General features: G+C 40.6%; 1 protein-coding gene across 4 annotated transcripts in view; it reads left to right on the forward strand.

The window, feature by feature from the left end:
* The first annotated feature begins 776 nt into the window (after window positions 1-776).
* The window catches only part of NEXMIF (neurite extension and migration factor), a 189,461-nt gene continuing 166,371 nt past the window's right edge, over window positions 777-23,866 (forward strand). For all 4 annotated transcript variants that reach the window (XM_028522302.2, XM_036016889.1, XM_028522301.2 and 1 more), the window contains exon 1: window positions 777-1,341. The gene's annotated coding sequence lies outside the window, so the exon portion shown is untranslated. The remainder of the gene's footprint in view (window positions 1,342-23,866) is intronic.

Consider the following 23,866-nt stretch of genomic DNA (forward strand, 5'->3'; position numbering starts at 1 on the left):
TCCTGGCACATTTCGGGTTCCCTTTTTCTCTCCTTCTTCATTCCAAAAAAACACCTCTGTCCATTTCTTTGGGAAATAGCTCTTCATTCAACCCTTCCAACACGACCCACCCTTCTGGAGGCCTAGGCTCTGAAGTTACGGGTAGGCAGAGGTTGAATGATTAGATGTTTGGTGAAAGAAGCCATTGAGATGCTCTTTCCCAAACTTCAGAGCGCCCCTCTCTGTACACATAACCACCCTGAGAGACGTGGGAGAGTGCTCTCCGCCTGCTTGTCTGCCGGGGAAATAGCGCTTCACTGGCGCGGTGGACAGGGCTAGCTGCAAGAATGAGTGGGGGGTGGGGTAGGGGTGGGAAAGGGGGTGCGCGCCCTTTATGACAGGTGGCTGCGCAGTGCGCGCTCCCGGGAGTCTGAGGGGAGGGAGGGACAGACGGACAGAGTGGGAGGGGGGGACATAGGGAAGAGGCCTTAGAAAGGGTAGAGAAAACGGGAGGGAAAGGAAGGGCAGTGGCGAGGAAGGGAGGTAAAGGGGGAACGAGTCCAGCAAGAACAGCCAGATTGGAGGAAACAATGGCAGGGGCAATAGCGATGGTGGCAGCCGAGGCAGTTCCACTCTGGGCACCTTTCTGAATGGGCAGTGGCAGCTCTGGGAGAAGAGGAGACCAGGCAGCGCCCGCGGAGGCTGTGAGAAAAGCGGCGGAAGGAGGAGGAGGGGGAGGAGGAGGAAGAAGAGGAGGAGGAGGAAGAGGAGGAGGAGAAAGAGGAGGAGGAGGAGGGGGACGAGGCAGAGGGAGAACCCGGGAAGGAAAACCAGTAGCAGCAGCCGCAGCAGCAGCAGCAGCCGTCGCCGCCACCACAGCACTAGCAGTAGCGACAGTAGCAGCATTTAGCCGTAGCTTTAACGGGGTAGTGACAGTGGCAGCTTCCCTCCTTCTCTCTCCCTCCCGCCGAAAGCCACAGTACCGCACCGAGCGGGCTCCAGCGCCTTGCGCGCAGCCGTCTCTCGAGGTAGCCACGGCCCGAGCTAGAGCTGGTGCGGGCCAAGCGCAGACCCCCGGCGCAGCTGGCAGCCACTGAGGCACTGAGCTCCAGGGCCAAAGCCCAACAGCTCTGACAGCATCTAGCAAGGCGGCGGCGGTGCCTGAGGGAGAGAGGCGCGTCCACCTGGCGGGCCTGGCGCATGGAGCTCAGGCAGAGGTGGCGGCAGCGGCAGCAGTAGCAGCGGCGGCAGCTAGAGCAACGGCGGCGGTGGCGGGAGCCCAGCTTTAACTGTGGCCGCGCTCACTCCAGCGCCCGCTGCCTGAGCCCGCCCGCGACGTGCACACAGGAGTCGGCCTGCGAGGTGAGTACGGGCGCTGCCACGCAGCCCCCTGGCCTCCTCGCCGGCTCCCGCAGCTGACTCCGGGTGGCGGCGGCAGGGGGTGGGAAGGATTGGGGGAGGCCGAGACAGAAGAGGAGGAAGGGCAGACGGAAGGGAGGGTGTTGGTGTGAGAATGGCGAGCGTGTGTGTGTCTGTGTACTAGGTAGCAAGGCCGCGGGGGCGCGCGGTCCCGACTCGCCCTGACAGGCACTGCAATCTAGGAAAGGCCTCTCTCTCTGCTGGCGCCGGGGGGAGGGGAAGCAGGCGGCTGGAGCTTCCGCGCTCACACGCACAGGGCCAGGCAGCGGGCACCAGCCAAGTGTTGCCTCCTTTCAGGCTGCTGCCCAGGAGACCGTGGCCAGGGAATGGGCATGAACACCGAACGCTTCGGCGTGAGCGGGAAAACCCACGCGGCAGCACGATCCGGGGCCCGGGCCAAAGCGGCAAAGGTGCGAAGCGCTGCGGCCCGCACCTCTTGAGCCTCCCGCGCGCGCGGCGCTGCCCTGCGGACCACAGAGCGCCTCTGAGCACGCGCCACTCGACTAGGGCTGCGGGCGGGTCTCGACGGGGGGCTCTATGGAGCCTCACTCAGCTTGTCACCGTTGCGGGCATTGCCCCGAGGCCCCTTGCCTCTCAGATGGCAGTCGAATTGCCGCGCTCCTGCGTGGCTTCTGGAGCTGCGCTCTGCCATGCCCCGCCACACACATCCGCTGGAGTCTGGCACACCGGGTGGGGTGGGGAGGCCGTGAGCCCGCGCCGGGAGGGGGGCCCGGCTCTGGGAAAGTGTGGAAAACGCGCCGCTGAGTTGGCGCCGTTCTGCTGAGGAATCCAGTGGTTTCAGCTTGACTGCTTCTGTCGGTCGGATCCCTGAGAGATTGAATCACCGGCGCAAGGTTTTCTGTCTTCTTCAAAGTTAAAAAAAAAAAAATGGCATCCTCATTTTGACACTTGAATTTTGTCGAGTTTCTGGTTGCAGTTTGGAATGAGTGGGTTTGACTGGAATGCAAAACGTATTTTGCATCTACGTTTTGGCTCCCAGCATATTGTTGAATTCTGTGCAGTATACTTAGCGATGTGGTCTTTTCCTAACATTCCATTTTCTAGATTGTTATCTGAAAAGACATGATTTGTGTGTGCGGCTGCCTAGGGTGTTTTAAAAAGCATCTAAAGCACTTTAACCCAGGATTTGAATATCTCTTCAGTTGTTGTTGGTGAAGCAGAGTGTGCTGATAATCCTGTAATATTTGTCTTGGTGAGAAAGGTGCTTCAACGGTTTTCCCTGAACTGTAGAGATAGATCATTTGAGTTTCCAGGGATAAATCTCCCTTACATCTTTTATACATACGGCAACATATGACCAAACGTTTTATTTACAGCAATGACGCTGTCATGGCTGAGGAGAATTTACACTTACTTAAAAATATTTTTAGAAGGGAACAAAAAAGCCCTAAGTAACTGTCATTTTACATATTAACTGGGAACCCTGCTAATCAAATAAAACTGGCTGAGTGTCTGAAACTCTATCCCAGTGAAGTATGTGGCTGTGAATATAATTAACCATCTGTCTAGTGAACAATTTAAATTTGGGCTGGTACATTTTTATTACAGGGTCTAATTTCTGGAAGACTTGAACATTTTACCCAGCAGTAACAACAAAAACATATTTGCTTACTAGGTCAAAGATTTATTTGTGTGGTAGTGGGATTTCCCTTCCTCTCCCCTCACCTCATCTTTCCTAGTCCCCACACTCCTTGACCTAGGAGGTCAAAATGAACCTTTTGCTTTTGCAAATGGCATATTTACAATACAGGAATTGAAAGCAGCCAAGGCAGCTAGTGACTGGACATTTTTGTTACTCGGAAATACTTTTCAATATTTTACCTCTCACAGAACCTGTATAGGTTGCATTTGAGTTGAAAAAATACAATTTTTATGGACATGTGTACAAATGGAATAAGGTTATTCAACAAATTTAAACTTAAAATTTAACTCCATTTCCTGTTTCTTATTCTATTTTTTAAATTTTATTTAAATTGTTGTTGCAGTACAATTTTCTATCCTTTACTCCCATCCCAACCCACCCACCCAACCCTCCCCTCCCCTCCTTCCTTTCTCTTATTCTAATTACCCACTTAGCTTTCCCCAACTGTCCTAACCATCCTTTCACCCCCCAAAATCATATCCTTTTATTATTATAACAATTTTTTAGGTTAACAGTATTCACATTTGTGATTTTAACAGTATGTTGACAAACTGCTTTTCTTTGTAAATCAAAAGTGTAAAATACCATAATATGAAACGACATTGTCCATATTAAAAATGTTTCCCTCTCATGTGATTTTAACCAAAAATTTATTACTAGGAAAAAAAAGAATACATTTTGGGTGGAGATTAAATGGCCCTGGAAAGATTAGATTTCTGAGACTCTACTAAATAATTGTTGCTATAACATAACATAACATAACATAACATAACATAACTAACTAAAATTTACCACAGATTGATTGTGCGGTATTTTCCTTTAAATGACTAACACTTTAAAACAAATTTTTGGCTAAATAACAGCTCTGATAAATGGGTAACAATTACTGTGAGAATCTGGTAAAATTTGATGTGTCAAGTTTGTTAAATAAATCAACCTGTTCAGTGAATAAATCTTCAATGCATCAATGCTTTTTAAAACACACACAGACACACACACAAGCAAATATATAACATCCTGTTGTCAAAGTCAAACAAGTACAGAACAGTGCTACTTTCTCTCTATTTTGCCCAGTCCTCTCTTTTTCTTTTTTCTACAATCTTCTAGTTACCTGTAAACTCCCCAGAGCAGAGAGAACTAAAGATGTGGTAATGTTGCCTATGTTTAGGAGGTGGGAGAAGAGAGATAAGAAAAGTGATAAGTGCTGGATTTTAAGCATTCAAAGATATGCTCATGGATTTCTGACAATCACTGTGGAGGTCCTCACCTCATGGAAGTCTTTGCTTTGGAGATGGACTGGCTTTACCAAAGAAGCATTAATTGCAGTTGCTCTGTTCCTAAGCCTGGTTCTACTGAATACTTTTTTTTTTCTCTCCAAATCCCTTAGTAAGGGGAATAAAAGGAGATTCTAATTGGCCTTTTACCCTGTTACATTATCTTTACATGTATTTATCTGCTGGCACATACACAGTTTAAACGTTCTGCACTGAAGTAAGCAAAAAAAAAAAAAAGTAAAGGACCAAAGTAGATTATAGGGAAAAGAAATGATATACTAAGGAGTAGGTAATCTTGTTTCACTGCTTTAACCACTTTTGGTTTGATGGGGAAAGCAGGTTTGGACATTTTAATTATTTCTTTATTTCCCCTTTTTTACCTCCTCCAAAAATTTTCCCATCAACTTCCTAACTGACAATTTCTCCACCTTTTCGAAACCAGGGTCACAGAGTTAGGCGTAAAGGACTTGTTGGGCTCTCCATGCCACTTCTCCAGGGCTCCTTACAAACAAAACAAATAGCACTGGACAAGACTGCACCCAAGGGACTATCTTTAATTTAAGAATTTTCTGTCATGCAGAAAATTCTGTTTTAGGCAGAGATGAACATTCCTCTCCTCTCAAACAACACTGGCTTTGTGCAATATTAAGCACATCACAACCATGCAGAAATCTTGTCTAGGGTGGGGTCAATCAGTGCAGGGTAGGGGAAAGATGCCTTTTAGTGATGGTAGGGCCTTTTCTGGACCAGCTACAGGTAAGGGGTGAGGAGCCTCTAGTCTCTCTTCCCCTGGGTTACACATTGACCACAGTGATTTGAAGGCCTCTGATTGGGAATGTGCTCTTTTTTATCTTTTTTTTTCCTGTGGATAAGCAGTGTGACCTGATGTCTTTCTCTGCCTTGTTCTCTGGTGGGGAAAAGGACTGAGGTCTTCAGAACCAACTACTAAGCACTTAATTTTTTTTATTTTTCTAAAAGGCACTTTAATAGAGCATCTTATACTTCCCGGTAAGATGATTTTGATATAAACAATTATCTACTATTTTTCTCAAACACCTCCAAGCCCCATTTAAAAAATTACACCTCTCCCCCACAGTAGCCCATCAGTATTACAAAACTAACTTAACCAAGACAGTGCTTCTAATATATAACTTGAGGGCGGTTAGAGGTTAGCGACCAAAACTGTACTGTGGGCCTGACAACTTGACTAGCAGTCCTCCATCCAGAACATGCATTGATTTTCATTTTGTTTGTAGGAAATTAAAGCATTTTCTTTATGGATAACTATAAATAGTGTGGTCATATGTTGTGGCTTATACCTGTTGTCCCAGGATATTTATTTTACCCTTAAAAGTGGACCAGTTTGGGTCCAGGCTGGGTAGCTCAGTTGGTTAGAGCACTGTCCCAGTATGGCAAGGTTGAAGTTGGACCTCTAGTCGGGGCTCATACAAGAATCCACAAATGAATGTGTAAATAAATGTAGCAACAAATTGATATTTTTTTTCTCTCTCTCTCTATCCCCCCTTCTCTCCCTCTAAAAATCAATTTAAAAAACTTGGTTGGGGAGGGATAATGAACTATCAAGGTTTCTAGTCCCTTAACTGGCTCAGCTTATCCTTTTCCTAGCTAAAAAGTCTTTCTGGAGGATAAGAACCACCCCCCGCCAAATGATTCAGGCTTTGGGTTTGGCAGAATTGGACACCCCTCCAAAATAAATGCATGTGTGTGCATGTGTGCACAAATTCACAAACACATACACAAAGAGGTACTATCTGCATGCTGGAGAGTGGCTGCTCTTACTTTCATGAATGACTAGGTGATAGGTAATAAGCCTAAAGCAAATCAGGAGGTACTTAGGTTTAGAAAGATCATCCTGACAATGGTAGTTGTAAAACAATAAGGTGGTACCAACGGGGGTGCGAATTCCTTTTAGGATATGTTTTAAGAAGTGCACAGGTGCCCTGGCTGGTATGGCTCAATGGATTGAGCTCTCGCCTGTGACCCAAAGGGTTGCTGGTTCGACTCCCAATCAGGACACATGCCTGGGTTGTGGTCCAGGTGCCCAGTAGGGAGCATGCAAGAGGCAACCAATTGCACATCGATGTTTCTCTTCCTCTCTTTCTCCCTCCCTTGCCATCTCTCTAAAAATAAATAAAATACACAGTTAACTCTCTGTCCAGAATAATTTGCATGTGTTCCTATACATATAATATATATGTATATATATATATATATTACACACACACACATACACATATAATACAAATAACATACATATGCCAAATAACATTTATTTCCACTGGCCTTTTCTGTAATGGACAAGAGAATCTTTTAAACTGTCTTCCAGTCCTAAGTATCTATGATTAGCTTTCATTGATCTAGGGCAGAAGTCAAAAGAAACTATGGTCCATAGGCCAAATGTGCCTGCTATGGTAAAAGACATCATATGGATGAGAAAAAAAATGTCGAGTCCATATGGAGTTGCTTTTGAAAATGTTTTCAAGCTTCCCCTTTGTAATTGAGCTTTACTTAGGCCAATGCTAAGATGAATCCACACTTTGTGAGCACATACTTATCAGCTGATATCTAGGGTTTGAGAGATTGCCCAGAACCTGGCAAAGTGGCAGGGGATGACCCAAAAAGTGAAATGTATGTGTGAATTTGTTTGTTTGAGTCAAAATGTCAATAGTGATCTTTTCTTTCCCACGTAACTGAAATTTTGTGGTGCTGCTATGTTTTTTCTGTCTTCCTCTCTAATATTTGCCATGTTATTCCAGGCATTCATGATTTATTAACCCAGAGACCAGTTTTTGCCACTTGCTTGAACAGAGACCTCCTGTCTCTTTAGTTACTGAATAACTGCAACACATTCTGAAAGTGTGCATTACTGAGTAGGAAAATAGATAAAGTGAGCCATCACCATGTATTTTAGTGGTCCCTAACATTTTTTAGAGGGGCATGAACTTTTGTGAAAATTCAATGAATGCCAAGAATACTCTCTTCAGAAAAGTGCACATTTACATATATGACACTTGCATATATTTTCAGGAAATTCAACCATGCATTGTGAGTTAAAAACTCCTGCAATAGCCTTTACCTAGTTGTTGCAAGAATTACTATTGCATGGCTGTCATAGTCATAGTATCCTGAAATGGAAACCGTGGAAATGACTCTCTCAAAAAAAATCCTGTTATTAGTATACTTATGGGCTATAGCTCTCAGCTACTGTTGTGAACATTTTCCTGCTTGGCCTTCACAGGCATTTTTTATTATGAAAAAGAGTCACTTAGTACTCACTTTGATATTGCTATTGTCACCAAGAAAAAGTCAAAGCTAGTTTCCCCAAATCCTTGACTTGTCAACTTTCAGATATCTACAAAGGTCTGTTTAACTCTCGCCCTATACAAGTTCATTATTAATATATAAAATAGATCCCATAAAAGCTCACTTGTGTTCACCCACCCCCATCTCTTGCTCTCTTTCATCTATTTTCCTATCTCTGTGTATTTCTCTTAGTCAATGATCTTGACAAAAATTGGGAATTCTTGCCAGCACTGATTATTAGGTATGGTGATGGAGTCATGTAGGGAGGTGGTGTCCAGTCATCTTCATGAGGACCCTTGGGACTCATGGGCCTTTTGGAGTATCAGCCATCATGGAAATATAGCATCATATATTAAAGGCAAATTTCCTTATGCTCTGCAAACATGAATATATGCCGTATCTATGCTTTGCAGTTGGGGAGGTAGTAATAGGTGATGTTGCTATCTATAAATAAATGTTTATTGCCTGTCTCTTTGTTTTTTGTCTTAGCTGTTTGGAGTATGGCACAGTATGAAGTCTAATAGAACCCTGATTCTGGAAGGGTCTATTAATGATAATTTCTCATTCAATTCAGTAAACATTTATTGAGCATCTATTATGTGCTAAACACTGGGATACTGGGGACAGAAAAAATAATAAAACATATTCTCCTCTCATACGAAATTAGCTTTGTTCCTGGCTGGGCCTTTTTAACTTCAGTACTAATTTACCCCACTATTTTTCTAATTCAATGCATTTTCTATTATTTCTATATTCTCCTTCTTAGAAACTAAGTATAGATGCCTTGCTTTCCTAACACAGCAGGAAATTCCTTGGCAAACAGGTATTTCTAGCTAAGTTGAGACATTTCCATCCTCCATGGCACAAATGTTTCTATTCTTATTTCTGCATTGGCTTAGCAGGTCCCATTTAATAAAGAGTGATATATTTCTTTTTTGGCAATTTTGAGGCAAGATTTCTATCATTGGCAATGTGGAATTGCAAATAGAATTAGCCATGCTGTATTGACCATTGACTTAAGATTATAGTACAGAGTATTGACTTCTGACAAATGAATTGAATGTACTCTGCAAAAAACTAGTTGCCCATCTTTGAATAGGTTAGTTTTTAACCCCTGGTTGGTGGTTATATTCATTTTCTATTGCTGATGTAACAAATTATTAAAAGCTTAGTGGTTTAAAAGAACATAAATTGATTATCCTATAGTTCTAGAGGTTAGGAATCTGAAATAGATCTCACTGCACTAAAATCAAGGTGTGAGCAGGGCTGAATTCCTTTGTGGAAGCTCTAGGAGAGACTACATTTCCTTGCCTTTTACAGCTTCTAGAGTCTGCCTGCATTTTTTGGCCCATGGCCTCCTTTCATTCTCAAAGTCAGCAGTGGGGGATTGATTCCTTATATTGCATCATTTCAGTCTTGCTTGCATTTTCACATCTCCTTTTCTTAAACCGTTCATTCTTCTGCTATCTTTTTTCACTTTTTAAAACACTCTTGTGATTACATTGCATCTATCTGGATGAATAATACAGGATAATCTCCCCATCTCAAGGTTAGTTTATTTGCAAACTTAATTCCATCTGTAATCTTAGTTCCCTGTGGGCCATAAAACCTAACACACTCACAAGTTCTAGGAGTAGGTCATGAACTACTTTGTAGGGTCATTACTCTGCCTGCTTCAGTGACTTGATCTTTTTTTCACAGTCGATACTATTACAGATGTCCCCCATTTCCTCCCCATGTTTGAACAGTGACTTGATTTTTAAAATTTTGAAATCATTATAGATTGATAGGAAAAGATGGAGAAGTTCTATGTACCCTTCACCCAGTTCCCCAAATGGTTACATCTTACATTAACTATAGCATAAGATCAAAACCATAAATTTGGCATTGGAACAATGGACGTGATTAGTTCTATGCCATTTTATTACATGAGTAGATTTATGTCACTACTACCACAAAGATAAAGTACTATTTCATCACCACAACCATATCTCTTGTGCCAGCCCTTATTGTCCTTGTAGTCACACTTATCCCCCTCACCCTCCCAATCTCTAACCCCTGGCCATCACTAATCTTTTTTCTAACTGTATAAAGTTTTGTTACTTCAAAATGATATATAAATGGAGTCATAGAGTATGTGACCTTTTAGGGTTGAATTTTTTTTCACTCAGCATAAAGCCCTTGAGATCCATCTGAATTCTGTATAGAGACAATGCATTGTTTTTTACTGTTGAACAGTATTTCATGGTGTGAATCTATCACATTTTGTTTAACCATTTACCTGTTGAGGACATTTTGGTGGTGTCCAGTTTTTGGCTATTATGAATAAAACTGTGCAGATTAGTGTACTAGTGTTTATATGAACATAGTTTTCATTTCTCTGGGGGGAAATATCTGGGAACATGATCACTGGGCCACATATTAAGTGTATATTTAGTTCTTTAAGAAGCTTTAAAACTGTTTTCCAGAGTGACTGTGCATAACTTATCACAGTCTACTAATATCAACATTTTACCTATATGAATAACCCTTGCTGCTCTTAAGCCTTTTTATCCTTCTTCATTCATGACATCACTGTCCTAAAAATTTCCTCTACATAGTATATTTAGAGCTACACCAGACAATGTTATAATTTTTACTTCAACTGTCAAATGTAATTGTGAAAACTCAACAGGAGCAAAAAAAATCAATGGTGTTTACTCTTACTTTTACTCTTTCTGTTCTTCCTTCCTGATATTCCAAAATTCCTTCATGCAAGGTCTGTCCAAAAAATTTCCAGGCACTGTTAATATAACGAGAATGGTTTGTGTGACATCGATGTAACCTGGCAGCCAAGGAGAGTGGACTAGAATGCACATGCGTGAACAATGACAACTTCACTGTACTCATCAGTGGGGGTGGTAGACGCCATTGAGTGAGTATGTGTACTGTGTAGCTGTCTCATTCAAAATGACTGAGCAAGTAGAGCAACGAATCTGCATCAAGTCTTGCATGAAGTTTGAACATTCCTCCATGGAAACTATTCAGATGAATCAGAAGGCTGCAGCTATGAGCAGTTGCTCATAGGTGATTGGCAGCGTCATCATGACAACACACCTGCTCACACATCACAATGCAGAGATTTTGGCGAAACATCAAATCACCCAGGTGACCCAGCCTCCCTGTAGTCCAGATTTGGTACCCTATGACTTCTGGCTTTTCCCCAAACTAAAATCACCTTTGAAAGGGGAGTATTTCAGACTGTCAATGAGATTCAAGAAAATGCGATAAGGTAGCTGATAGTGATTGAGAGAACTGTGTGAGGTCCCAAGGTGCCTACTTTGAAGGGGACTGAGACATCATTGTTCTATGTACAATGTTTTTGTGTCTTATATCTTCTTCAATAAATGTCTCTATTTTTTATAGTGCATGGCTGGATGCTTTCTGAACAGGCTGTATATACAGAGTCTGGCTGAAGTAACACCTGCGTGAGTGTGGTCGGTAAGGTAATGATATGAGTGTAATAATTTATAGTTTTAATTTGAGCATTTCACCTAAAATGTCATATGGTGTGCTTGAGTGTGATACCATTGTTACATAATTACATGTTTATGATTCTGTAATAAAATATTTTGTAATTAAAAAGGAATGTTATTTGTACTGGAATATATATTCCTTTAGTCATTCTTTTAATGCAGGTTTGTTGGCAACAAATTCTCTTAGTTTTCATTTATCTGAGTATTTCTTGATTTCCTCTTCATTCCTGAAGGATATTTTCAATGGATATAGGATTCTGAGTTGATAGTTCTTTTCTTTCAGCACTTGAAAAGGGTATTATTTTCTTCTGACCTCCATGGGTTTTGATGAGAAATCTACTGTCATTTGAATTGTTTTTTCCCCCTTGTAGGTAAGGCATCATTTTTTTTCTTGTTTTTAAGATCTTTCTTTTTTAACATCTTTAGTTTTCAGAAGTTTAACTATGATTTACCTTTGCATTGATTTCTTTGAGTTCATTCAATTTGGAATAGTCTCAGCTTCTTGAATCTGTAGGTTTATGTATTTTACCAATTTTGGGAAGATTTCAGCCATTATTTCCTTGAATGTGTTTTCTATAAAGCCTTCTTATACTATTGTGTCAGGCCTCCTCTGATGACAGGAAAGTTAGATGTTTTTTTATAGTCCCACAGGTCCCTGAGGCTGTTCATTTTTTCACTTTATTTTCTCTGTTGTTTATATTGGATAATTTTTATTCTTCCATTTTCAAGTTTCTTGATTCTTTCCTCAGTCCTCTCCATTCTGCTGTAGAGCCCATCTGCTAATTTATTTTATGTTTTAAAAGATGGTGCTTTATTACTTTGTCAGCATGCTTGGCACATCCACCTAGATGTCATGTCAAAGTCAACATCTCCCAGACCCAACTCACCATCTCTGATCCCACCTCTGCACTTTGTGACATGAGTAGCAGCCCACCTTATCCCACAGTTGTCCCATCTCCTGTCAGCTTCACTTTGCCCATGTCTTGTATTGCCACCTTCACCCCTGCCCTACACCAAGCTCCTGCCCTTTCTCACCTGGACCACTGTACTGCCCTCCTCACCAGCTTGCTGTGGGCATGTTGATTTTTAAAAAAAATTCAGTTATTTTATTTTTCATTTCTAAAATTTCCACTTGGTTCTTCCATGTATCTTCTATTTTTTTCTTGAGTCTTTCTATTTCTTGTTTGTTTCAAGAGAGTTTGTAATTGCTTATTGAAGTATTTTTATCATGGCTGCTTTAAAATCTTTGTCAGATAATTCTAACATCTCTGTCATCTTGGCTTTGGCATCTCTTGATTGCCTTTTTTCATTCAGCTGGAGATCTTTCTCATTCTTGGTATGATGAGTGATTTTTTTGACAGAAACCTGGATATTTTTATAGTATGTTATGAGACTCTGGGTCTTATTTAAACCTTCTGTCTTAGCTAACTTTCTCTGATCCTGCTCCAGCAGGGGAAGGCAGTGTGCCACCTTGTTACTTTCAGGTAGATGTAGAAGTCTAGGTTCCCCATTCAGCCTCTGTTGACACTTGGAGGGCAGGGCTTCTCATTACTGCTGGGTGAGGGGGTTGAAGTTCAGTCACATTTCGGTGTTTGGTAACCATCTTTGGTTAGTGGCTGCCATATTGTATGACATATATCCAGAACTTTTTATCACTATTCTGGGAAGGCTAGGGGTTCAGAAGGGGGCCTGACCCTATAGGAATTGAAATTGAATACTATGGCCCGGGTAGAATAAGGCAAGGGCCTACTTATTGAATTTGAGGCCTATGGCTGGGGTTTAGTTCCAAAACCTGAGGTACTATGAGTACTATGGAGATTTGAGCACAGGGAAGTCAGCTGGACAGTATGGAACAAGTAGAGTTGGTAGAAACTATAGCTACCATACTATTAACTAAGTTTTCCTTCTGAACCCTTGTAACAGAGATGGAGTAACATGCTGCAGATTCTTGTACCACTCCATTTTGTTAAAATGAAAGCCTCCTCTACTGGGGAGAAGGTAATTGGTTTATTCAGAGCAACAAACTCCCTCTCTGTGACCAAAGTAATTATTGATTGAGGAAATATTAACAAAAAAGAGTAGGTTATGAAAGGGATGTTCATTCAGTTTATAGAATCTAGGGTTTATTTGGCATCTTGGTGACCCCAATGCTTTGATCCTCAGCCAGGTGGGGGGCATTTTGGAAAGAGCTCTGTCTTTCACAGAGTTCCATGTTGATTTGTTGGTATTATTGTTCAAGGCCCAGAGAATCAGTAGACCCTATTATGCACATTCTTTGTGCACTGGCATAACTGTTGCCTTCTCAGTCTCTCCTTGTTTAGACTCAGAGGGTTATCCTCAATGTAAATACACTGTTCTCAATTTCCCTTACAGGTTCTCTGTATTTGTGTATACATCTCTGTGTGTTTGTTTTTGTGGGCTGCCTATGTATTATACTGCTTGGCAAGGGAAAAGATGTACCCATTGCCTGTTGAATGTGCTGTATGTGTGGTATATAAGTCACAATGTTGTTTTCCATAGAAAATCCTGCATTTGCAAAGCTGTATCCATGACATATTAAGATATTTCATAAATGACAAAGTCATATTCATTCGGCTAAGTAGGTGAAAGGAAGGGGAGTGGTGCCAGTGCTATAGTGAGTTTTCAGATATATGAGATTTGAGTTAAAACTAGACAAAAACACACTCATCTGAGGAAGAAGCAGTTTGGAAGTTCGGCTATAAAGGGTGAGATAAGCATGCTTTATAACTCAAAGCCAAGGTGTTGGGTGTTAAATCCTAGACCATGACTCACTTAGATCCTTCCATATGTGTATTTGTGGGGAAGAGGTGAGTGTGCCTGGTTTGTTACTCAAAAATGCAGAAATAATGTAGTGGGAGCAAGCAAAATCCCAATTTGTCATTTTGTTTCTCAAGAAGGCTCCAAATACATCACTTAATTTTGAAAACAGTGGTCACCAGTTAAGAAGAAGAGCCAAAGAATCAGGATACTACTATGCAGATCTGGTAGACAAGCTGGAATCAGCCTTCCTTGCCATTGAACTCACCCTTTCCTATAAGCCACTGGTGCTTTTTGACTGATTTCAATAATGCTTTGGTAGCTGAACACACACACATATGTAGCACATGAATAAATGAAGAGACCCATTTGCTTATTACCTAGATAAAGACCTATTTGTTTATTGTTTATGTTGGTGATGTCATGATATTGCTGACCCCAGTGATTCATGAATCAAGGCCAAATCACTTCTAGCGAAATACTGAAAGATGCTGAAAAGCAGGTAGGTGAACTAATCTCTCCTTTTTGATTTTCACCTCCACCATTCTACCCTCAGGTATCTTCTAGCACTAAATACCATTCATTAATGGAGGCCTAAAGTGGATGCAGCTAATGCTAGGAATGGGGTTCATTTATTTTCTGAAAATTTAATTTATTAGAATGAAAAATTCACAGGCCTTCTTTAGACAGCCAGGCTACATACTAGAGAAATTACTCTTTTAAATGAAAAGCCATTTTGGCATAATATGCATTGAAAAAAAGTGTGATCCTAAGTACGCTCTTTATTTTGCCCTCTGTCCTTTCCGACTTCCTCATCCTTTCTCTGATCCGTATGACTCTGACTCCATCTCCCATCAACCCTGTAGGAGGCCTTTTGCAATTAACTTCTTGCTGCTCTATGTCACCTACTTATGCCACTGAAATGCTGGTGTCACATGGTATAAGGTAGTATTGGCCACCATGGGCCCAGAGGAAAATACTGGGGGACTAAGTGTTTCCAGACTGCTAGGTTGAAGGTCTGCTCAAGCAGCTGGGACACCATGGGGTGGGAGAGACTGCAGTGAATGATAGGGTAGAGAGCTGCTGTCTGAATCTGTTGCTGACATGGTCAGTTGTGGGAGACAGTTGTGTGTTCAGTAGTCCTAAGGAAATGTAAACCTAGACTGGTGTGTCTTCATTCAAGAGACAGAGTTATGTTAAGGGACCATGGGTATTAAGGCTGCCAATAACACCTTATAATTATACTTGTATAGCCCCTCTCTTCTAAGTGAGTCAGAAGGCTCCTGTGTTTTATTTCATATGACCTCACAGACAACCTCATGGACTTAGGAATGGTAAACATTGAAGATTATGTAGTACACGTTGCTTTCATTTCTCGGGTCTCAGAATTTTCAAACTGTAAAAAATGAGGGATTGATATAAAACTTACCTCTAAGGTCTTTTCCCACAGTAACAGTTTCCATAATGGAATCATTTTTCACATGGAGGATTTGAGTCTCAGATACTTTAAAGGAAGTTGCCCAAAGCCACACTGTAAGTCAGGGAGAGTGATAATTACAGGTTAAGCTCTGATCCTTTTCCTTAGATTGTCCTATCAGTGGTCTATTTGAACAATGAGGTGTAAGGGAGACTGTTGCTTCTGAATGCATGAAGCCCATATATATCTATTTTGTTTAGCACTCTCACTTGCCTGACCATCTTCTTAACCTATCCTCCTCACTTAGTAGCAAGGCCCTCAACATTTCCCTTGATATCACTCAGGATACATATCTTGTTTGACTATAGCTGTCTTCCTGGCATATTATGTGTCTGGATACAAGGTCACTGCTACACTTAGACAAAGTCTGGAGTCAATGCTTCAGTTACATCAACCAAGAGAGGCTTTAGCTCTGGGTGTGGCTGAGAGTCAGGGAGGAAAGAGCCATTCAGAAATATATTGTGAGGTGCCTACAAAAAGCAAGGAGGTCTGAGGGGGAAGTGGTAACAAAAAGGGGCCATGGGGATAATCTAGAGACAATGAATTGATAAAAGCAGATGGATTCAATTGTCAATCACTATGCAGCAAAGAGCCAAGATTACTGAGATTTTTTTTTGGTGGGGAGCTGTGGAATAAAACATTTCTGACTGTGACAGGAATTTAGTTTGGGGGAAGGCAGTGGAAGAAAAAAGAAAAGCTTTATCTTCAACAGGTTTGGCTTTTGTAGTAAGACATTTAGTTTAGGAAATCTTGTAAGCTGTGTACTGTGAGGGAATAAATTCAGAGAACCATATTCCCCATATGATTCCTGGAAACCAGTGGGATTTTGACTCAAGAAGGTGATTTATAGTGTTATAACAGCCACCTTGGAAACCGAGATGGAAATTTGTCCCTGAAAGGCTAAGCAGTACAAGGAGATTCACTGGAAGTTTCTGTCTAGAGAAATCAATGAAAGAGAGTGGGGTTTTAAATTCATATGGTAGGGGATGGAACACTCAGGAACCTTCATCTTTTAATGGGTCCAGTTGTTAAATGTTTGGTTTATCCCTCAGAACAAGAATTTGTTTGTTACTTTTGGGCAAGAAGCCCCTGAGATTCCCAGGGCCTCTCTATTTTATCCCAGAGACAGTCACTGTGTCCTGTTTCTTTGTCCTGTTATTTTTTCTCTTTTTCCTTAACCTAGTTTTGATATTACATCCACTTATCATTTATCAAATAATCCATGGACATTTCACAGTTTTTTATTTTTATTTATTTTTTAAAGATTTTATTTATTTATTTTTAGAGAGGGAAGGAAGGGAGATAGAGAGAGAGAAACATTAATATGCGGTTGCTGGGGGTTATGGCCTGCAACCTAAGCATGTACCCTGGCTGGGAATTGAACCTGCGACACTTTGGTTCGCAGCCCGCGCTCAATCCACTGAGCTACGCCAGCCAGGGCACATTTCACAGTTTTTTAAATACAGAAAAGAAATAATCAACATTTTGGTTTTAAAAATGATACATTTTTTTACTTTTTAGTAAGTAGAAAAATGCTGAAAAGCACTGAAAATCAATAATATAACAAATACACCTGGATCTCTACTCAGAATTAATAAAGAACATTTTTAATGGTAAGAACAGTTAACATATCTACTCAACAAATTTTTAAGTGTATTGTTAAGTGTAGGCACTATGTTCTAGAGCAGATCTCTAGAACTTATTCATGTTGCATAACAACTATTACCATTTTCAATATAAAGTTTGCTTTAGATTTTTTCCCAGTGGGAAAAATAAAATGTTATAGACAAGTTGATTTATGTCCCCTATTTTCAGCCCCATTCCTCTCCATCCATTCCCAGAGGTGAAGATGAATTTGGTATGTATTCTTTTATTGCACTTAAATGCTTTTACGCACCCGCATGTGTCTGTATGTGTGTGTGTGTATATATATATTTCTATGTTTTTGTTAATTTACATAAGTGATATCCTGATGCATATGTCATTCTGCAACTAGTTTTTTTCTTTCATTCAACATCTTGTTGGGGATGTATTCTATTTTTCTCTTTACATTTCCTTTTTTCATTCTCACTGTGCCCTAAAGCCAGTAACATGCACATTAACTTTTCATGATATTTTTATGTTAAAATAATATATAACCATGTTAAAGGTAAATTGAAAATCCAACCAGTCAATAGCTTTTCGGACCGGAGAGCTCAAAGTCCTACTGTAGACTTCGATTTGCAAAGACTCTAGAGCCTAGAGTCTAGGCAGCTCAGTCATGCCAGTGATTTTGCTATAAAACATTGAATAATACCTTCTAGTCAGTCTTCTACATTTTATGAAGGAGTAACAGAGGCTCAAGGACTACCCATTTTAATATTTTGATCTTCTTTTCATTGTGGTTTTTATTTTAAAATTTAAAAAATTTTATTTTTATTGTTGTTCAAATACAGTTGTCTCCGTTTTCCCACCACCATTTTCTCCTGCCCCACCCACCCCCACCTCCCACCCTCAATCCTTCCTCCCTTCGGCTTTGTCCATGGGTCCTTTTTTCTAATCTATTTTACTGTATATTTTTTGTTTCTATGGTTATACCTTATCTTGCTTTTCTTTACTTAACATTATAATGTCATAATGCAGTTTTCGAAGGGCAAATTTGTACATTGAAATCTTCCCAGTGAATAATTTTTAAGGCACAATTTTACTAGTTAGCCATGTCAACTAATGGTTGTTAGTTCCAATTCAATGCCAACAGGAATCACCAATTTGGGGTGCAGTGAAGAAGGAAATTTATTCAGTGCAAACAGCTCAATTGTGATACAGCACGGCTGTGAGAACAGCATGGCTGTGTAACAGCTCCAATAGTGTTACAGCTCAATTATGAAGCAGCATGACTGTTAAATAGCATGGCTACAAGGAGGCTCTGGGGCGAGGTGGCCTTGGGGCAAAGCCTCTCTCTGGCTAGACAGCTCTGCTCTGCTCTGCCTGCTCTGCTCCACTATGCACCAGTCTGCTCCATTCTGTCATGTGCCAGTTTGCTCCACTCTGCTCTGGAGAGACACCTTTGATGTTTCAGCTCCAGCTAGGGAAACCATAGTCTTCAGCCTTCAGCAGAAAAGAAAAGAAGCTGACTATAGAGACAGAAGTTCCTGCCCGTGGTTCCTGATTGGTCCACCCTTATGCAAATGAGGGCTCCAAAGCTTCACAGTTTGATTGGTCCAAAAGGCAGTGCCCTGATTGGTCAGAATGGAGCTGCTTTGATTGGTGGTGAAGAAACTGATGGAGATACAGACGCATAGCTCCAGTTGGACAAGGAAAGCCTCAGCCCTATTGGTTGAAATACAATTCCAGGAACTTGTTTATAGGGGATGGCTTAGGTTGCAGGAACACACTTCTGTGTACAGGCAGGCAGTTCAGTGCGGGGTGGGGTAGAGGGGGTTAGTGCACCCTTCTACCTGAAGTGCATGTAGTGTGCATGACAGTCCCCTGTTTAGAAATGACTACTAGGCTGTACTTTTAAATTTGAGCCCAGTTGGACACCAGGAGCCCTTCTTAGTAGGTATCTTCTTTCTCAGAGTCCACATTTCCCCCTTTCAATCAGAAACTATCAACAGACAGCATTGATGGTGGATCAGGTCAGTTTATCCCATGTTGGTGACAGAGTGGTTTGGCTACCTGCTCTGGTTCCATCAAGTCCCTTGGTGGTACTCCTGTGTCAATTACCTTGTGGCAATAGAATGATTTGCTTACAAGAATTCTCTTTCACACTTGCCAACCTAAAAATTTCAGTGTCTTATGAAAGCAGCCAAAACAAATTGGGAAAGGTCAAAGAACAACAAAGGCACTTAATTTATAAGAGAAATCAGGGTTAATTGACAAAAGTATTTGGCATCACTGTAAAGGTTCCAACCAGCATGAATTACAAACATGGAGGGGTATGGTGGTTTGATGGATCATTTCTGTTCTTCCTGTAACCATTACTTGAAATTTTAAAGGAGGTTTTAAATGGTTGGTTTTATAGAACATCAATGCTTTGACAATTTAATATATTGAACACATTATAATAATGATAAGCAAAACAAGTTGCAACCCAGACCTTAAAATAGTTCTGAGTCCAGTTGGGGCCAACTGAAAATATTAGAAAATTTAAATCCTAACCAGCCATTGACAGTAGAAGCAAAACTGAAATGTCTTAAGAGATTTGGCAAGACTGAGGAGTTTGGTTGTTTCTAATTCTACTTGAAAGAAGTATTTATCCAGGTACAGCAGGTGGAATTGGCTATGGTACAAATTCTTCCTTGGGCTGTGAGCATGTAATCAAGGGTGATCCTGTTGTTGAGAACTACACGTGCTAAAGAATGTGAAGATGTTTTCTGAGCTCAAATTGCTCAGGTGGTTGAGTGAACAATTCAGTTGATGGTTCTAGTTAGGTTTTGCATTATTAAGTCTAACTAATGAGGTGGCAGTACTAAGGCCACCTCATGAAAATACAATTCTGAGAAAGTGATTATCCTGGAAATCTGCTGGCAAGTTGCATTCCATGGAGAGGCCATACTAGTTATCTTCATAAACAGAGGGATCCTCATCAGGGTAGTAATCTGCTATTGATAAAGCCCTCTTTTTCCTCTGATGAGAACTTGGAGAGGTGGCTGTTATCATTAGAGGATAGTAAAAGAGGATGTCAAGTGACCCAAAAGGCATTGCCCAGTCAGCCTCCAGCTATCTAGACAATTAAATACCCAGGGCTTATTTTTCTATGCACAAACAAAATATAACATGTGAGGACACAAAGGATGCCTGCAAGAATTTGTTCATTTCTGGATTCATTAACAGGAAGGAAGACGAGGACATTTTCCAACCAGGGATCAGTTTGGTTTGAACAACCCTGTAGAAGTTCTTTCCAGTATATTTGACATCATTGGATGAACATTTGGATTCATGAAAGTGTGGACTGTTTCTACTCACAAACACCTCACAAAGGGTAGTTCCACAGCAGTCAGGGTTGAAATAGGTGACAGGTGGCAAACACAAGGCCCGCAGGCCAAATATGGCCTTCCATCTTGTTTTATCCAGCGCCAGCACTGACTCTTGCTTAACTGTTAAGGAGTACATTTATACAGTCCTAAAATTACATTTGGCCCTTTGAAGGCAACCACAAGGCTAATGTGGCCCCTGGTGAAAATGAGTTTGACACCCCTGAAATAGGTACAACTAAATTTAAGGCATTTAAGATGTAGGAAATAGAACATTATGCTAAGTGAATTAAGCCAGTGAGAGAAAGACAAATGCCATATGATTTCACTCATATGTTGGAAGCTAATGAGCAAACTGAACTAACAAGGAAAGTGGGGACAGACTCACAGATAGAGAGCAGGATGAGAACTAGTCGGGGGGATTTAGAGGGTGGAGGGATTGTGCAAAAAGGAAAAAGGACTCATGGACATGGACAACAGTGTGGTGATTGCTGGGGGGATGAAGGGTATAAGGGGACTAACTGGTAATGGAAAACACACAATAAAGATTACATTTTAAAAAAGAAAAAACATATAAGCAGTGATGTGATAAGGGTTGGCTAGTGACTAATTCAACTCTGGGAGATGGTTGGGTCACTCCTGGGGAGGATGTGGCTGATGCATAATGTGGGTTTAGGTAGGCACAGGTGAAAGGTGGAACTTCCTTTTGTAATTTAACTCAATACATTTCAGAAGGGGGAGCTCTGGTGAAATCCATGGAATAGTGCGGAACAGTTGAGAAATTGCTCACAGAAATAACTATGGGCTCATCAGTTTTACCAGAGGTAAGGGCAGGCATTTGATGGCAATCTAGCATTCAGATAGGTTCTAGGAGGAGGCTAAGGTTTGAAATCATTGTACCACAATATTTTTCTGCCAAGGTTTCCCATTTAAAGTGGTTGAAACAACAAAATTAGAAAATACTGTATAGTTGAGTATTAAATTATATAGTATAACTAGAACTAACAACCTAAAACATAGGTGAGGTGACCAGCTTGTCATGAAAGAATTAACTTCATTAATAAAGCTAGGAAAACGACAACTATGGAATAAACATAAGGATTATATATATAGCAGGAGTTGACTTCACTGGCCCAATTTTGGGTCCTGAGAAAAGCTATCTGCTTTCAGTGCCATCTACTTTTTGTCTGAGTGATTGTTCTGGATAACTCTTAATTTGAGGTATCCTATAGGCTGGGGTGTTCAATCAGGTGAATGAAGCACAAGTGTGGGAGCCTTCTTCAGTAAAAAACATATATTCCTTTTAACTTTTCAACTCAGGAATTAGTTAACAATTCCCAGCACAGTCCCATTCAGTAAAGCTGAAGGGAGTCCTTGTGGAGATGTCTTTTTTCATGGACTACATGTCCAGGTTGTAGGCTGTGATGTTTGGTGTCTTCATCTGCCAGGAGTGAACTGTGAAAAAACTGCTCTATGAGCTTGCATTAATTTCAAGAGCCTTTGTAGGTTATTTGCAATAAATTAGAAGTTTTATTTTATGAAATAGGTTTACACATTTTCTGATCCAGCCTCATAGGTCTCCCAGTAATGATTTTTAAAAGGGGACAATCGATGTTTACTAAAGGGAATAGATCTTGAGCTAAGCAATAGCAAGAGAAGAGCTTTAGGCCAAAGCATATTAAAAGATTAAACAAGTTTTACCAAATGAATTTTAACTATTTTCTCAGTTCTATAAAACCAGAGGACTGGATGGTAAGTGCAATGAAAATGCTGCAATATTAGTTAAATTTTGCATACCTAGTGTAGAATTTGTTTAGTAAAATGGGTTTCCCATTTTCTGCTCCATTCTCTGTGGAGCTCTGTGAGGATTCTCTGAGCAGAAAAAATACTTTCTAACAGTATTATAATAGCTGCTATGGCTGTAGCCCTTTGATGTGGGAATGCTTGTATCCAATGAGACTACATATAAATCATCATTAATACGTTCTTATTTGGGGGAGGTAATTAGATTGAAATCCACATCCAAAGACCAAATATTCCAGTTAGTTTCATTTCCCCCTTTTGTAAACAGAAATTTTCTTATTATTCTAGTTATCCATTTAATTTTCCACGTAAAAACTTTACAGGCAATTATAAAAAGTCAAATGGTTACAAGCACAATTTATCTCTTTAAATGTAAGAGTAAACAACAGAATACTATGCAGCAGGAAGAAATAAGGAGCGCCTACCCTTCAGGACAGCAGAGATGGAACTGGAGAACATTATGCTAATTGAAATAAGCCAGGTGGTGAAAGAAAAATACCATATGATCTCATTTATAAGTGGAACCTAATCAACAAAACAAACAAGCAAGCAAAACGTAACTAGAGACATTGAAATAAAGAACAAACTGGCAGTAACCAGAGGGGAGGGGAAGGGGGTAATGGTAGTGGGGAGGAAGAAGGGGAAGGGTTGTCAAGGAACAAGTATAAAAGACCCATGGACAAAGCCAAAGGTGGGTAGGATTGAGAGTGGGAGGTAGGGCTGGGGGGCTGGGGAGCGGGGGGGCAGTGGAGACAACTGTTATCAAACAACAATAAAAAAAAAATAAATGTAAGAGTATACCAATAGTTTAGGGAAACTTTTGTGTTTTTTTAACAGAGAAAGAAACCCAGTTCCAATTCTGTATCAGTGTACTTTTGAAATGAAATAAATCTGTTGCAATCTAAGTTTGACCATATATAAGATTTCTTTTTACAATATTCTTCCTCCATAAACCTCTACAACTTCTAGAAAACCTCTGCAACTTTCATAAACCTTTCAGCTATTGTCCTATGTTTTTATCTTTCTTATTCTAGGATAATCACTTTACTTTAGGACAAAATTCTTCTCATGCCTTAATAAAAATGTACTTTGATTCCTCATACCTTCTTTTACCCAACAAACATCTTATTCTTTTTATGCGGTCATTTTCAATTACCATAACATCCTAATCAGGCTTTGTCACAAGTGTCTGGATTTTTTTTAAATTTAAATTTAAATTTTTTTAATTGTTGTTCAAGTACAGGTGTCTCCATTTCCCCCCACCATTCCCACTCACCCCAGCCATCCCCACCTCCCACCCTCGATTCTGCCCCCCTTTGGCTGTGTTCATGTGTCCTTCATACATGTTCTTTGACGATCCTTCCCTCTTTTCCCCCTTTTATCCCCTCCCACCTACCCACTCTGGTTACTGTCAGTTTGTCCTTTATTTCAATATCTCTGGTTATATTTTGCTTGCTTGTTTGTTTTGTTGATTAAATTCCACTTATAACTGAGATCATATGGTATTTGTCTTTCACCACCTGGCTTATTTCACTTAGCATAATGCTCTCCATATCCATCCATGTTGTCACAAAGGGTAGGAGCTCCTTCTTTATTTCTACTGCATAGTATTCCATTGTGTAAATGTATCATAGTTTTTTGATCCACTCTTTTACTGATGGGCACTTAGGTTGCTTCCA

Source organism: Phyllostomus discolor, chromosome X, assembly GCF_004126475.2.
Source record: "Phyllostomus discolor isolate MPI-MPIP mPhyDis1 chromosome X, mPhyDis1.pri.v3, whole genome shotgun sequence".
Classification (NCBI taxonomy): domain Eukaryota; kingdom Metazoa; phylum Chordata; class Mammalia; order Chiroptera; family Phyllostomidae; genus Phyllostomus; species Phyllostomus discolor.